The 5,590-nt window shown below is 36.3% G+C and overlaps 1 protein-coding gene across 1 annotated transcript in view; it reads right to left on the reverse strand.

Annotated features, from left to right (window-relative positions):
* Positions 1–5,072, reverse strand: part of LOC106867206 (uncharacterized) — a 96,827-nt gene extending 91,755 nt beyond the window's left edge. The window contains exon 1 of the mRNA XM_052965577.2: positions 4,757–5,072. The gene's annotated coding sequence lies outside the window, so the exon portion shown is untranslated. The remainder of the gene's footprint in view (positions 1–4,756) is intronic.
* Between the last annotated feature and the right edge of the window lie 518 nt (positions 5,073–5,590).

Consider the following 5,590-nt stretch of genomic DNA (forward strand, 5'->3'; position numbering starts at 1 on the left):
GATAATGTTACTTCAATGAAAAGAAAAATGTAAAGACACTTGAATGAAAGTTCAATGTCGAATGACAAAATATCAGCTATGGAATTCTTTTTAGAATCTCTCTCATTCTCTCTTAGTCTTTAAGTGCAAACGCCGGGGAGAAACAGTCAACACTCTCACTAGTTATATGACATAAATTGGAATATATTGCTCGACAATGTATGTATGTATGTATGTATGTATGTACGTATGTATGTATGTATGTATAGTTCTATATCTATAAATATATATGTGTGTGTGTAATGCATGTATAATATATGTACTTGTACGTGCGTATATGTGTGTGTGTGTTCGTATGCAAGCCCGTGCGTATATATATATATATATATATATATATATATATATATATATATATATATATATATATATATATATATATAGACATTTAGAAATAGCTTGAACGGAATGACACGTGGAAAGTATGCACTAAAATAAACATACATATTCTGCATATCATTTCCTTGGTCAAGTATCCGTGTTTCAAACCGAAAACGTTATATACACTCCTCGCCTTTATCATAAGATAAGAACGATACTGGTTTTTTTATATACATGTTACTTTATGGTTTATTTAACACATACGCGCGCGCGCGCGTATATGTATGTGTGTGTGTGTGTGTGTGTGTGTGTGCGTGCGTGCGAGCGCGCCAAGCAAGATGCTTTTATGTTTGTATGTCTTGTTAGATCTATCTATCAATCAATCTATCTATCTATCTATCTATCTATCTATCTATCTATCTATCTATCTATCTATCTATAAAAATGTAGTAGTCTCATGGAATGTAATCATTATGCAAAGTTTCGAATCCTTGTCTATATAAAAGTTACCAAAAATAAACAAATCAATCATCTCGTAAAACTTGTAGTGACGCTTAATCGACGATTAAAAGGGTTAAAGCGGATCAACGGAATTAAAACGTTATGTCTTAAATGCCCTATTAAGTCGTTAATCTTATACAATTAGTAGTATAGAAGAACATGCACACATATGTACAGCTAGATCTAGTTATAGACATGGTCAGGTATTAACTATAGAAAGCTGCACGCATGTTCTGTACGAGATGCGGGGACTAGCCAGTGCATTGGTTTGGAATACAGAGAGCTAAGGATGATCCCGTGATTATCTGCTGGGGCAACCCCTAAAAAGTAAAATGAAATAAAACATATCACAGCCCCTTTGAACCTCTTGAAGACTCTCACTTCATGGAGCCCAAAAACAGTCTTATTCCATCCTGATAAATTTTTCTTGAAAGCCCTAATTGCAGGCACCATATTTTGGCAAATGTTAACAGAATAAAACCGTATAACAAATGACTGTTGAACGAATTGATATTTTCTCCTTTTCTCTATCACGTCTTCCAACCGGGTTTTCTGTAACACTACGGTCCAATGAAATGTTGTAAGGGGTTCTGCGTGAAATACTGATAAATAAGCTGGTTGTAAAATGTATGAGGAAGACGCAGAATAGTGAAAATTCAAACAAAACACATTTATCCATTCTGAATCTGTTTTGACAGATTCCATCATGAATATCTTGAACGCTGTTGTTTTTTTTACTCGGAGAATATCTGCTCCCTTTAAACGATGTACATTCATAATATACGCAATTCATCGGTGTCAGGAGATTTTGAGATACTGCGGTGTTTCGACCTTATTGTGTGTCTCCTCAATCAAGGCTCCACAACTGAAATCTAACAGAAGTACACATTCTTGTTTATTGAAATCAGCGAAACAAATTATTTGCTGATGCATGCAGATGTCTTCCAAACAGATAATTCACGTGGTGCGCGCAGAACAATGAGAATTCGAATAATGATTTACCTGTTCATTCTCGGTATGTTCTGGCAGATTCGAACGTGAATATCTGATTGCTATTGTTTCTGAAAATTATTGAACGTCATAGATACCCCTCAACATTTCCAGCGTCCCTTGGAAGTCCATATAATCTCAATTGGTCCATATAATCTCAGTTGAGGGACTAAACTGAGAACTGTATAACATTCAGCCGAACGTTAATGCACGTCTCTAAACCGTACGGTACTTCTTTTATTGACCTTGAAAATTATGAAAAGGCAAGTTCAACTCCCCAGAGCAGGCATGGACAGCCTTTTTCGAAAAGCAGGTCGCATGAGATATAGATAATCATTGAAAAGCTTATCGGCATTTCGTCTGTTTTTACGTTCTGAGTTCAAATTCAGCTGGGGTTGACGTCTCCTTTCATCCTCTCACAGTCGATAAGATAAGTACCGGTTGATCACTGGCGTCGATGTAATTGACTTAACCCCTCCCCCGAAAATTGCTGGCCTTGTGCCAAAATTTGAAACCAGTATTGTTGTTACAAAAAGGCAGCGAGCTGGTAGAACCGCTAGGACACCGGACAAAATGTTTTGCGGCATTTTGCCCGTCTTTTACATTCTGTGTTCAAGTTCCACCGAAGTCAACTTTGCCTTTCACCCTTTCGGGGGTCGATAAAATAAGAATCAGTTGAGCACTGGCATCGGTGTAATCAACTTTCCCCTCTCATACGAAATTCCTGGCCTTGTGCCAAAATTTGAAATCAATGTCCGCTGATTAAAAAGGGTCTCTTGCTAGAAGACCCACTACAGTATCGGATAAGAGGCCTCACAATATTTATTTGTATTTCTTTCACGTTCCGAGTTCAAATCACTCGAGGTTTGCTTCCTTTTTTTATTCTTCTAAAATGAACAAAATATTTTCTCATCAAGATCTTGTACCCATTGGGTCGTGTTAGAATCAATATTAAACTCATAACAAAAGATGGATTGGTTAGTACAAAACGCGATTAAATTAATTGTAGTCGATATATTTTAAGCCCAATCACACAGACGAGATCAATATGGTTGATGTTCCGCTTAAACTTTCGCAGAATAGTGTCTGTAGCACACACACACACAAAAGTAAATAGATAAATAAAGAAAGAAAGAAAGAAACGAAATGGAAATGAATTAATTTTAAAATCGTGGGTACTCTGGGGGATGAGGCAATGTTCAGTGTATGGTTTCTAAAGTAACACTCAACATGGCTGCTTTGAGAAATCATTTGAAACATCGAGGCGAGGCGAAGCATTTGTTGCAACTCTGAGTGATTTAACTGCGTGATTTTGTTCATCTTCTTGTTTTTGTTTACCACCATGTCGATCTTTCTCTAAAGCGAACTGACCTCGATTTCAGGACTGTTTCAATCCCATTTGAAACTATTTCACTTCACTGACATCTTTACTGTCTGTGGGTAGATGATAGGTACAAACTACAGACACACACACACACACACACACACACACACACACACACACACACACACATGCACACACAGAGTCTGCAATGTAAACGTGTGTCATTAAAATTTTGGAAAATACCTGTACAGTTATCTGCAGAATGGTCAAATTAATTTAAAAGACACGAAAAAGCTGAAATATTATCAATTTTATTTAGTGCTTTCAGCGGTCAACGTACAAACAAACAAACAAACAAACAAACTATGCTTTTTATAAGAATAGAGTTAGATATATACACACATTACATATCTTTCTAACTAGCTATATATACATGCATGCATGCATATATATATATATATATATATATATATATATATATATATATATATATATATATGGGAGAATATACAAATAATAACAACAGACGAGGACAGGTGGTGTAAATAACAAAAGTATATATTAGTATGACGCTCGGGAATACGGAAAGTCTTTGACATTTCGAGCTACGCTCTTCAACAGAAAGAATACGGAGACAAGGAGAAAAACACGGAGAAAAAAAATTGAATAGTGTTCAGTCAACGGTCAATCATAATAATGGCCGATCATAACAATGACTGACCGGAAGTTAGAAATTCTTATTTCAGGAGAGCTAAGAAAGGGGGAGATAACAAACGGTGATCGGGAACGAGGGGCTGTGTGTGGGAGGTAGAATGCTGGTGTTCTTGACGTATGTAGTGTGAAAATGGGGAAGGGAGAAAGGGAGTTAGTAGTTGGTCAGTTGTAGTGTGTGCGTGGTGTGATGCGAGGGTATTGGTGTGGTGTGCGTGGTGTGATGCGAGGGTATTGGTGTGGTGTGATGTGAGGGTGTTGGGAGGTGGGGAAGGCATGGGTGGAGTGTGGGTTAGGCTTAGGGTGGGGTAGTGGTAGGGGTCTGTGGGTAGGGGTGGGTGGTGGGTGTATATATATATATATATATATATATACTCTTTACTCTTTTACTCTTTTACTTGTTTCAGTCATTTGACTGCGGCCATGCTGGAGCACCGCTTTTAGTCATATAAATTGACCCCAGGACTTATTCTTTGTAAGCTTAGTACTTAATTTACTGGTCTTTGCCGAACTGTAAAATTACGGGGACGTAAACACACTAATATTGGTTGTCAAGCAATGATGGGGGTACAAACACAGACACACAAATATATACAATCATACATACTTACATACATACATACACAATACATACATATATATATACATACATATATATATACATATATATATATATATATGTATGTATATATGTATGTATATATGTATGTATATATACGACGGGCTTCTTTCAGTTTCCATCTACGTAATCCATGTGGTTGAGAAGCAAACTTCTTACTACACAGCCTCACCTATATGTGTGTGTGTGTATGTATGTGTGTGTGTGTGTGTGTGTGTGTGTGTGTGTGTGTGTGTATAAATATATATACTTACAACAAGTGATAGAGGCATGCTCATACACGGTAGATCCCATATGGTTTTCTTTAGAATACAAACTAGCCGAATAACATCTCATAGATATATCGCCGAAAATGCTTTTAGAAGCATTAATATTGTAATGAACGATCCAGAAATGAAGATTAGTACACTCCTTGAAGGCATATGATGTAGTACATGATATAACATTATATAATACAATATATTTCAAGAAATAATTTAATATATGATGTAATATATCATGTTATATACTATCTAGTGCCTGTGGTATTAATGAAAAGGATTGTCAAATGACTAATTCGCCTGAATAGCCTTTAATAACGTATCTATATTGTTTTTGCTATTGTCAGATGTCATATTAGGATGACAAACAACTGCAACATGTCCATGGCAAATAGGGTACAGCTGTTAACATATTGTATTGAGAAGTAGCTTTGTTGTCAGGATATTGTTGTTGAGAAGTGACATTGTAATGACAACATATATCACCACCCCTTTGCGCCAGCAATGCTAAGCAGGCATGACACAATTACAGCAGGAAGACACCTTTAGATTAATTGCTTTGGTGACTATTAATCTTTTACAAGCATCAACAAATTTCTGAATCATCTTTACAAACAGACAATTACGCCGTGAAAGAGTCATTTTAGCCCATTTAAGAACACACAAAAACTATTGTATTAAATTTTCATTTTATGTTTTGAATAATGTTGTATGTTATGAAATGACTAAATGTTTCGTCGCACGTATCCAACATGGTCAATGACACATTTTAGTCGCATATGCTGATACCGACTGCGTGGTGTAGGCACATGAGTAGCTGTATGGTTA

This window comes from Octopus bimaculoides, chromosome 2 (genome assembly GCF_046866305.1).
Source record: "Octopus bimaculoides isolate indiv1 chromosome 2, ASM4686630v1, whole genome shotgun sequence".
NCBI classification, from domain to species: domain Eukaryota; kingdom Metazoa; phylum Mollusca; class Cephalopoda; order Octopoda; family Octopodidae; genus Octopus; species Octopus bimaculoides.